This window comes from Eretmochelys imbricata, chromosome 5 (assembly GCF_965152235.1).
Source record: "Eretmochelys imbricata isolate rEreImb1 chromosome 5, rEreImb1.hap1, whole genome shotgun sequence".
In the NCBI taxonomy this organism is placed as follows: domain Eukaryota; kingdom Metazoa; phylum Chordata; order Testudines; family Cheloniidae; genus Eretmochelys; species Eretmochelys imbricata.
The window spans coordinates 21,396,733-21,408,770 of record NC_135576.1 but is presented as its reverse complement, the minus strand read 5'-3'; the positions used below and the strand labels follow the sequence as shown (position 1 = coordinate 21,408,770).

The 12,038-nt window shown below is 42.0% G+C and overlaps 1 protein-coding gene and 1 non-coding gene across 11 annotated transcripts in view; both read right to left on the bottom strand.

Annotated features, from left to right (window-relative positions):
* The window catches only part of NEDD4L (NEDD4 like E3 ubiquitin protein ligase), a 363,163-nt gene that overhangs the window by 146,720 nt on the left and 204,405 nt on the right, over nucleotides 1-12,038 (bottom strand). The gene's annotated exons all lie outside the window — the stretch shown is intronic.
* On the bottom strand, nucleotides 1,706-1,778 carry TRNAK-UUU (transfer RNA lysine (anticodon UUU)). The gene has a single exon. It is a non-coding gene; the product is annotated as a tRNA-Lys (tRNA).

Sequence of the window (12,038 nt, the reverse complement as noted above, 5' to 3'; positions counted from 1 at the left end):
GACTGTCAAACAAGTGGAATGAGGAAAAGGATAACTAAACAACTACACAAATCAAGGAAGCATCAATACTTTAATAAATGTCAACTTCAGAGAGGACTATATAGTTCATAATAGTATGAATGAGTCAATTTCAGAAATCCATTATTGGTTTGTATGCCATTAACCACATACATGCACTTCCATGAAAAGTTATCAAAGGATTAAACCTCATTTGTCTTTCCTTCTTTCAGAAGAATAGCAAAAACCAAACCAAGCTGGGTAGGTTATTTCAGAAAAAAGTGATATAACTGGTGTGAAACTGGGTTTGAAGCTTTCAATAAGCATCATAAAACAATCTCTGTGTAATGTCCTAATTACAGAGATGTACAAGACATACATGTGGATGGTAGTTCAGCCTAAACCTGTAAGAATATCAAGCTTGCCTACCAAGAGTTTTTCAACAGTTCAAGGAAGAACGATGATCCTTGTTGGAGATTCAATCTTTGGAAAACCTGAAAGAATATTCTGCAAGGTGGACACCAGGATGGTGCGCTGCCTTCCCAGGGCCAAGACATGAGACATCACGCTATTGAAATCCACTAGCAAGAATTCATTGGTTCACATCAGCACTAAATGACACTGCATTGTGGAATATCTTGCAGATAATAGATTACTTCAGGGAACTTGGAAACATGCGGAAGAAGAAGAACGTTCAAGTGATCGTCTCAGAAATCCTTCCTGTCCCATGAACAAAGGAAGACAGAAGGCAGAAGATACTCACAGTGACTCACTGGCTAGGTAAGTGGTGGAGAGTGGAGGGCTTTGGTTTTGTGGAATGTTGGTCCACCTTTTATGAGGAAAGGGGAGTATATAGTTTGGATGGCTGCCACCTCAGTGAAAGGGGGACCAATCTCCTCGGAGACGGGGTGGCTAGAATAGTCAGGAGGGTATTAAACACATATCAATAAGGAAGGGTAAAAATAGGGAAGATATGAGCACTCAGCACAAAATCAAAATTTTGAAAACAAAATTGATCAAGAAACCAAAGGACATGAAAAGAAGAAATTACTGAATTGTCCATAGCCCATGTTAAGAGCCTGGGTAACACACAAGAGGATCTGGAATTGCTTATTTATGAGCATAAATTTGGTTGGTATTACTGTTATCTGGTGGAATTACTGTTATTAGTTGGTATTACTGAAATCTGGTGGAACGATTCACGCTACTTGAATGTAAACATCAATAATTATAACTTATTTGGGAATGATCAAATGGGCAAAAGAGGAGGTGGCACTATGTCAAAAATAGCATCACCTGCTTCCAAGTCACTGATAACTAAGAAGAAAATTATCTTCAATACTTATGGATAAATGTCCTAACTGATAAAGTACAAGATGGTGTATTAGTTAGTGTCTGCTACAGACTACCAAATCATACTAGGGAACAGGGTGATCAGCTTCTTATTCACCTATCTGTAGCGTGCAGGAAAAAAAAGCTGTGTGATCATGGGGGACTTCCATTTGAGTGATATATGTTGGAAGTCTCGCACTACCAGTACTAAAACATAGAATCATAGAATATCAGGGTTGGAAGGGACCTCAGCAGGTCATCTAGTCCAACCCCCTGCTCAAAGCAGGACCAATCCCCAACTAAATCAAAAGTAGTGTCAAAGAGATGCGTCTTGAAGTTCTTAGGGGATTCAACAGGGGGAAAGGGACCCCTTCTTTGCCTGACCAGAGACTTGAACCCTGGACCCTCAGATTAAAAGTCTGATGCTCTACCAACTGAGCTAGCCATGCTAGCATCCCTTGGAATTTCTAAATATTATAGACGACAATTTTCTAACAGAAAAAGTGTTGCAGCCTACACAGAGAATTCCATATTAGACCTTGTCCTAACAGATAAAGAAGAACTGATCAGAGACCTAGTAATAGCAGCTTAGGTACAAGTGATTATGACTTGCACATTTATAGTATGCAAGCAGATTAAAGTCCAAACCAGTAATATATATACTGGTGCTTTAATAGGGCCAATTTCACAAAGCTGAAAACAATTATGAGCCATATCAGTTGAGAGGAAGAATTGAATCAGAAAAATGTGAATGATAATTGGGAATCTTTTAAGAACACCCTACTAGATGCCTCAAAAGTCCAAAATCAAGAACGAAGGATAAACTGGTTAAAAAACTGACCTGGTTTAGAGCGGAAGTGAAGGCAGCTATAAAAATTTTTTAAAAAATATATATAACAAATAGAAGAAAGGAGACGTTGATAGCAATGAACATGAATCAGAAGTTAGGAACTGTAGAAAATTGATAAGAGAAACCGAAGGATACACGGAGAAATCTCTGGCTAAAAGAGTTAAGGACATCAGAAAGGAGTTTTTAAAATATGTTAGGAACAAAAAGAATCCTGACAATGGTATTGGTTCATTATTAGATGGAACTGGTAGAATTATTAATAATAATGCAGGAAAGGCAGAAATGTTTGATAAATATTTCTGTTTTGCATTTGGGGAAAAAACAGATGATGCAGTCTCATCACATCATATGGTGATGACAATATTCTTTCCATTCCACTAGTATCTTATGAGGACATAAAAACAGAAGCTATTAAAATTAGATATGTTCAAAAGAGCAGGTTCTGATAACTTGCATCCAAGAGTTTTAAAAGAGCTGGCTGAGGAGCTTGCTGGACCACTAATGTTGATTTTCAGTAAGTCTTGGAGTTCTGGGAAAGTTTCAGAAGACTGGACAACAGATGTGCCATTTTAAAAAAAAGGGTAAATGGGATGACCTAGATAATTTAGGCCCATCAGCCTGACATTGATTCTGAGCAAGTAAATGAAGTAGCTGATAGGTGACTTGATTAATAAAGAATTAAAGCAGGATAAAATAATTCATGCAAATCAACATGGATTTATAGAAAACAGATCCTGTCAGACTAACTTGATTTTTTTTTTTAACAGGATGAAGTTTGGTTGACAAAAGTAAAAGCGTTGATGTAATAGACTACTGAAAGGTGTTTGACTTGGTACCACACAACATTTTGATTAAAAAACTAGAACCATATAAAATTAACATGGCACACATTAAATGGATTAAAAGCTGGAATATGGTGTTCAGTTTTGATGCTCACAATTCAAGAAGTACTTACCCGGAGAACCAAAATTTAGTAATGGGCTCTGCAATCTAGCCAAGAAAGATATAGTATGATCCAGTGCCTGGAAGTTGAAGCTATACAAATGTAGACTGGAAATCAGATAAACTTTTAACAGTCAGGGTAATTAATCACTGGAACAATTTACCAAGGGTTGTGGTGGATTCCTCATCAGTGACTATTTTTTTTAAATCAAGATTGGATTTTTTCCCCCCAAAAGATCTGCTCTGGGAATTATTTTGGGGAAGCTCTATGGCTTATGTTACACAGGAGGTCAGACTAGATCAGTGGTTTTCAAGCTTTTTTTCTGGGGACTCAGTTGAAGAAAATTGTTGATGCCCATTACAGCTGGGGATGAGGAATTTTGGGTGTGGGAGGGGCTCAGAGCTGAGAAAGAGGGTTGGGGTGCAGGGGTGAGGGCTGCGGGGTGAAGCTGGGAATGAGCGGTTCAGGGTGTAGGAGAATTGGGGTGCAGAAGGGGGTCAGGGCTCTGGGCCGGGGGTGCAGGCTCTGGAGTGGGACCAGGGATGAAAGCTTTAGGGTGCAGGAAGGGGCTCTGGGTTTGGGGGGGATAAAGGCTGGGGCAGGGGATTGGGACGCAGGTTAGGGCATGGGTTTACCTCTGGCAGCTCCCAGTCAATGACAGAGCCGGAGTGCAGAGGCAGGCTTCCCACCTGTCCTGGCACCGCAGACCACGCTGTGCCCCAGAAGAGGCCAGCAGCAGGTCCGGCTCCTAGGCAGAGGCGTGCGGCTCTTGCCCGCAGGCACCGCCCCACACCCCCAGCTCCCACTGAAGCGTGGAGCCTGTGCTCAGGCATGTGCAGAGCCCCATGGCCCCTCCGCCTAGGACTAGGACTGGCCGCTTCCGGGGCACATCACAGTGTCAGAACAGGTAGGAACTAGCCTGCCTTAGCCGGGCAACACCGCCGATGGGACTTTTAACGTCCTGGTCGGTGGTGCTAACCAGACCTACTAGGGTCCCTGGATGCTGAGCAAGGCGACCCAGAGCCTTACATATCACGACCCAGTACTGGGTCATGACCTGAACTTTGAAAAATACAGGACTAGATTATCCTAATTGTCCCCTCTGGCCTTGGAATCTATGAGTCTCTTAGTAGGATTGGCTTTGAGAATTTAGACATTGAACTTGCATAATTTTCTCTTTCAAGGATGTTGAAAAGGTTGGTCTTTTAAACTGTACCTTTAGCAGATATTAGAACTATTAAATATCAGTTTGCACAACTGATAACCCATGTGCTACTGTAAGAGTAAATGAACATCTATTAGAAATTTTTCCCGTTTTTAGAGGCATATGCTAAGGACTCCCATTATTGCCTCCTCTTTTTAACATGGTGATGGACTCATTTGCCCAACTGATATGAAATAATCCTAATATAAACAGAAATTCAACAGAAAATAGGGAACACAAATTAACCTATGCAGACGATGTCATGTATTTGTTATGAATCCAGCTCAACACTACTAAAATTGAATGAGCAAATCTTAAAATTTGGCAAAATATCAGGATTTAAAATAATCTACAAGTCAGAACTCCTGGATGTAGGTATGGGCTCTGATCTACAGAAAGATATAAAAGATAAATAGAAACTCGTATCTACTTCAGTAAAACACCTGGAAATACACATTATTGAAATACAGCAAGACTTATATAGTATTAATTATATTCCTTTAAGAAAGAAAATCAAAACAGACCTTGAAAATTGGTTAAACTATGACATATCATGGTTACGCAAAACTGCAGTAGTTAACATTAATATCTCACTGCAAATTAACTTCCTTTTCCAAACACTCCCGGGTTTTGGTCCCAAGAAATATATTAGATCAATGGCAACCCATGATAAACAAATTCATTTGGAGAAATAAGAAACCCAGGGTTACACAATCTATTTTCCAAAGGTCATGGCAAAAAGGAGCATTAGCTCTTCCACACATTAAGCACTATTATCAATTTAGTAAGTTCAAAAACCTGATATACTGGATAACACCAAACCCTAATAAGCACTTGGTAGAACAGAACTAGCTCATTACTGCGGAATCAAACTCCACATCCACTGTTGTGCAATCAAACTCCACATCATCCCCTGGATAAAGAAATCCTATAAGCCAAAACCATTATATAACCCCGATTTATGAAAGTAACAATAGAAACTTGGGATAATTTATTTAGAAAGCTAAGTCCATGCCCATCCCATGTAACACCCAAAGTAGACAAAATAGAATTTAACCCCAATAAATCCTGGAAAGTTTTGACCAATGAGAACTCATAGGTATATCAAAATTCAGCCAACTGTTTAGAGATAATACATTTAGATCACTTGATAAAATACAACTAGCAAAAGACACCAACATTCCAGTATATCAATACCTACAATTGAGACATTTTTCAAACCACCTTCACAAAAGGCAAACCTCAGCAGAAAATTGACAGTATTTGAAAATCTATTCGCTACACCTCCTTGAAACATAATGGTTTACTCTCCATTCTGTACAAAGTAATCTTTAACTGTTACTTAAAGGAAATAACCAGGTTTCTGAAAAGATGCAAAGCTAACAGACATAGGCAGAGACACGAAAACTGAGATATGGAGAACGTATGCAGCACTGATCCCACACCTCAAACACACATAAAAGAAAATTATATTAAAATTCTTTATCGTTGGTACCTAACTCCACTTTAAATAAAACAACGTTATGATACAGGATGGGCAAATGCTGGAGAGAAAGTAATGAAATGGGAGGATTTCTCCACATATGGTGGATGTGCCAACATATTAAAGACATTTTAAAAAGCCGTTAGAGACTCCAGAAGGGAGATAACAGGGTGTCAGTTGTCAGATAATCCATTAGCATTTTTATTAAATGGTTTTGAAAACTCTGCATCTTATAAAAAAAAGCCACAAAGAATTGATCACTCATCTCCTAGTTGCTGCTAGAAGAGCAAGGTGGTGAAAGAGGAGTGACTCCCCTAAATCTTTTGACTGGTATCAAATAGTGTGGGATGTTCTGGTAATAGAAAAAATAACTTATCAAGTCAGAATTGTACAGGGGAGAAGGAAAACAAAGATAACTACTGAGAAATCCAGTGGATCTTTTTGGAGTTTGCTGGTCACTGCCCACAACCAAACCTAATCGTTTGAGAACTTCTTGGAATATTAAGGGAGAAACCACTTCAAGAACAGCCAAAGTTAAACTCAAAATTAAGATATTAAAATAAGAAAAACAGATCGGAAGAAGGAGAAAAGCATAATATTGTGTAAGGTTTTGATAGGACAACTAATGAATAGGTAACAAATCTAAACGTAAGAAAAACAGAAGTGACCCATGGCCAAGACTGCGAGGCCAATGTGGTGGAGAACCTCCATGTGAGAGCTGGAGGAACTGGAAAAGCTGGAGAATGCTGTGTAGTTTTATTATTCAAAGAGATTGGGGCCATTGGTGGGCCTGATCCTAGATTTTGCAGCTTTGTTTTTGACCACGAAACATGGAGGCCAACCTTAGCCGGCTCCCCTTCCATTTGTTGGAGTGCATTGTGAAACCTGTTGGAGCTCTGTACTAGAACAACAGTGTCATCTGTGTAGTTAAAGTCTGAGAGCAAGTGATCACCCATCTTAATGCCGATGGATCTGATGGAATGTTTCCCATTCCATTGCCTGACAAAAAGAGTGCAGGGGCCAAGACACAGCTTGCTTGACACCAGATACTGATTTAAAAGGTGCTGACATCCGATTCCCAAGACAAACATGAGCAGTGGTTCTGTTATGCAGCTTGCAAATCAAGTACAGCAGAATGGTTGGGACATCTACGCCTTTTAAGGCCTTCCATAACACCACTCAGTCAACTGAATCAAATGCCATCTTAAGATCAACATACACTATGTGCAGGGGCTTCTCGAACTCAAGGTGTGTCTCCGACAGCAAGTGGAGGGCCAAAATGGTGTCTAATGTGGACCAGTTCCTCATAAAGTCTGACTGTTGGGGGCAACACTTCCGATGCAGCAGGGGCTCCAAATGCGCCAGCAGAACATGTTCAGGAATACCTTCCCTGGCACAGACAACAAGGTGACCAGCCTGTAGCCTCTTACATTCATTTCCTTGCCCTTGTAAGGTGAGGATCACAATACCATCCTTCCAGGAGGTTGGCAAGGTTCCAATTCTCCACACCAGACAAAAGATGGCCAGAAGTGATTCTACCCCAGGGTAGAGAGCACTTTTTATCAGCTCTGGGGAAATGCCATAAGCGCCGGCTGTGCATCCCTTTTTCAGTTTACAGATGGCGCGCTTCACTTCATCCAACGTTGGTGCATTGGTACAAGTGTTTGGATCTGAAACCAGAGTGGCTGCTAAATTGTCCAGCTCGGAGCAAGTGGTAGGTGGCAATTGGTTCAGGGCGCTGTGATAATAGTCCACCCAGCGTGAGGGGATGTCATCATCTGATTTACATGGACAGCCTTGGCTGTCTTTCAGGATGCCGTTCATAGCGACTACTGCTGAGATTGCAGATCGTGCAGAATGCTGGCTTTAAGTCTCCTCCAGCTAAGCCAACAAATTCTGAAAGTTCTGCCCCCTCTCCCCCAAAATAGCCATATGCATTATAACTTTAACTGAGCATGGTACGCCTCTTGCTTCCTCATCCACCAAATGATCACCTCTTATAAATAAATATAACAAATTTTATTCAGAAAAGATATTTAGCATGTATGGCAATAAAAATGCCCATGTTAAAATAATTGTTATTTTAACCACCTAAGTGGAGAGAAAATTAAAAGACAATCTGTATATTAGAAAGTCACAAATCCACTGATGTGCATGACACTTCCCAGATAAGTAAAATTTGAGGTCCTTGCCAAAAGGAACTTACAAAATAAACTTCAAGCCAATGTACATTAATATCTTTAATATGAGTACCCCATCAATTTAAATGATGCTACTGGCGATAGATCAGTCAAGTACATACCATAAGTGTTTGCAGGATTGGGGCATAAGATCCACAATCCTATTAATTGCTCTGTGCAAGGGGGCTCCACCTCCATGAAACAGTTGGAAGACTCATGGCAGCAGCTTGCAGGATGGAAGCTTAAATCAAACCAAATACATTTACTACATACCATGGTGAAGTTGTGGAGAGTAAAATAGTAAACAATCTGCAAGGAATATTGCTTGGGGAGGAACGTGTATTTTTTCCACATTTTGCCACATCACTCTTCCTATCTTTTGTTTTGATACTTCTCGTTTACTTTGTCAATTTCATATATTATAAAAATACATATTTACATGCCAGCACAAGTGTAAATGGCACAAGAGCAGCAGTTAATAGTGGAAAGCTTGAAAAAAGAAAAATTCCTGAAGATATTTGAAAGAGGGCAGTGAGACACATTAGTGCAAAGAAAAAGGAGGGCAATTCCAAGCATAGGAGCAGACTGGAAAAAGGACACCCTGTCTCCAAAAGGACACCTCAGTATCTCAAATATCTCCATCCTATGTCACCGAACAAATACATTGTTTAAGCAAGAAGAGAGAGATTGCAATAGTGCTAATTACTGCTTGCTGGGCTACGCATTCTTGTTACTTAACCATGGGTATCCATATCGTATCATGGTATTAGTACCTGATAACACCAGTATACTTGTGTTTATTACATATATACATACACACAAATGTGTAATGCCTAAAATACATTAAAAGTACATCACAGATGAATTCATTTCCTATAAACTTTAAATAAAAATTGTAAATATATATGTGGTCTTATTTTTCTACTTCCATAGGATTTTTATTTTGTTTTACCTTAACAATGCAGGAATTAATTATGATGAACATTGTTATTTTGATGACAGTTACTATATTCAGAAACTACATGGCAGCTGACATGTCAATTCACAGACCAGCCACAAAATAAATACAGCCAAAATTGTCTCCAAGTTTTATCCTCCATTAGCTTAACATTTCACCGGAAAGTAGGGTTGCCAACTTTCTAATCCCACAAAACCGAAAACCCTAACCCGCCCCTTCCCCTAGGCCCTGCCCCTGCCCCTGCGACATGACATTCCCTTTCTCTCAGTAGCTCGCTCTCCCCAACCCTCACTCACATTCACTGGGCTGGGGCAGTGGTGCGGGAGGGGGTGAGGGCTCTAACTGGGGGGCGTGGGCTCTGGGGTGGGGACAGAAATGAGGGGTTCAGGGTCTGGAAGGGGGCTCCACAATGGGGCACGAGGTTGAGGTGCGGGAGGAGGTGAGGGCTCCAGCTGGGGGTGTGGACTCTGGGGTGGGGGATGAGGGGTTCAGCGTGCAGGAGGGGGATGCGAGTTGAGGCCGGCGGTTGGAGTGCAGGGGGGGTGAGGGCTCTATCTGGGGATGAAGGCTCTGGGGTGGGGCTGGGGATGAGGGATTTGGAAGTTTAGGAGAGGGCTCTGGGCTGGGGTGCATGAGGGGCTGAGGGCTCTGGGTTGGGGCCGAGGATGAGCAGTTTCAGGTGCAGGAGGGGGCTCCGGCTTTGAGGGGGGCTCAAGGATAGGGCAAGGGAGCAGGCTTACCTCCAGCAACTCCCGGTCAGCAGCACAGCGGGGAGGCTAAGACAGGATTCCTGCCTGTCCGGTACTGCGGAAGTTGCCATTAAGCCCAGCTCCTAGGCAGAGGTGCGGCAGGTAGCTCTGCGTGCCCTGCTCTTGCCCACTGGCACCGCCCTCGCAGCTCCCATTGGCCATGGTTCCTGACCAATGGGAGTAGGAGCCGGTGTTTGGGGCAGGGGCAGCATGCAGAGCCCTGTGGAGCCCCCCCTGCCTAGGAGCCAGACTTGTTGGTCACTTCCGGAGTGCAGCTCAGTACCAGGACAGGTAGGGATTAACCTGCTGTAGACTGGAGCCACGAAGGTCCCTTTTTGACTGGGTTTTCCGGTCAAAAACCAGACACCTTGGTCACCCTACCTTAAAGGGGGCCAAGCTAGATGATGCCTACAGGGGAACCTGGGATAAAGTCCAGGAGTTTCTCTTCTCCAGAGCAAGTAGAGAGAGAGAAGGCGCTGGTAGAGGAAGAACAACATTCTCCCAGCCATCATGTCTCCTTGGTCTTGTCTTGGGAGAAACAGGGCCCTGCAAAAAGTCTTATGGGCCTTATCCAGCCTGACACCCACAGCATCTATCTGCTTTCCAAGTAGCACAAAACAATGATGCTTTGTTTGAGAAGCCCAACACAGGCAGATACACCATTCCAAAGTCACGCAGAAGCCAGCAACTGATGTTTAATATGTTACAGCTCTCCTAACACATGTAAGACTAACTAAACTAAAAACGTATGCCCCAAAGTTAGTTAAAGGCACCAGTCCTCTCCAGGGAGAACACAAACTAAAACTAAAATTTCTAGATCTCGGCCACAACAAGTCAAAGAACATGTCCAGGTGAGAATGCTTCAATATAAGACCTTCATGTCTCTGAAACACAAAAATTGCTTGTCCTTGCTGTCCTTGACACTTTTTACCTTGGCATACAATCTTTGATGTGAAACTTCAAAGGGATTGCTACTGGCTTAGAAAAGTTAGGGAGCAGTGTCAAAAATCAGAATTACAATGGAAGATTTGTTTGAACTTTAACTATGTGTGAGAGAGGTGCCTCTCTAATACACCAGCTACTCTTTGCTACTAGCAATTTCTCACAGACACTAAACAATTCTTACTTTGCCCATAATATTCCAAGCTCTGACGTGCTTCCCTGCACCCTTCCCATGCTCCGGCAGCATATGATGCCAGAAATGAGATTGGGCAAGGTCCATAATTTAACTAGAGTTGTTTACATCTTAAAACTGGAAGAAGGTGGAGAATGACCTTGAAATTCACCAAAGTGAAATTGTAGCAAAACTGATGACAAATGAACTAAACCGAACAGAGAAAAGTGTATGTGCTTCTGAGCCATTGTTTTAGACAAAGTTTATTTATGCTATGGTACTTCACAAAAATAAGTTATAAAGGATAAAAGTGCATAATCAAGTTTCAAATATCTGATTCCACAATTATGTGCTCTACTAATACCTGCTTAAGGAGAAAGAACCCACTTCCCCCGTTTTTCCTCCCCAAGACATCAAAAGAGGCCATATAATAATCTAAAATTATAAGGACTTAGTGCCAGTAATGTGAGAAAACATTAGGAAGTTTGTGGGCATTATCCACAGACATTTTAAATTTAAAGTCACCCCCTAAAGCCTGTGGTGGTGAACATTAGCAAAGTACTGTACTTATTTTCAGGATCACTTATTACAAGCTCCCAGTGTTTTGGTAGCTCAACTTTAAAAACTCTGGTGATCCACATAACCAGTTGAAAAATTAAGTGGGGTAAGAGTATTGTAATGAACTGGCTAATGTGTATGTGTACTGTGGTAAACCCAGGACAAACAACTACAAAAGGGGGGTAAAAAGAAAAGGAGTACTTGTGGCACCTTAGAGACTAACCAGTTTATTTGAGCATAAGCTTTCGTGAGCTACAGCTCACTTCATCGGATGTAGTAATTAGTCCCAGAGGTTTAAAAGGCCCCTCCCTATCCACTGAGGAGAGAGAACGATGGGGCAATAAGGTTCAGCTGGAAAAGGGGTTGCTAGGGAAGCAATTAGGTTCAGCTGACTCCAACTACTTGGGACCTTTTTAAACCCTCCCCTGGGTGGTAGGAGGGGGAGAGTGAGGGAGTGAGAGGAGCAGGGAAGTTGCCAGTAGGCTGTTTACAGCAAGACACCAGACCTTCCCAGTAGGGAGGCTGCACTCGCTCCCCAGAAGGGAAGGAAGACAAGCACAAGGGACTGACTGAGGAGAGGAGTAGCAGGACCCAGTGCCACCTATAAGGATTCGCCTTACCCCAAACCTGAGTCTCCAAGGTTAAAAAGGACTGAGCCTACTGAGGCGAA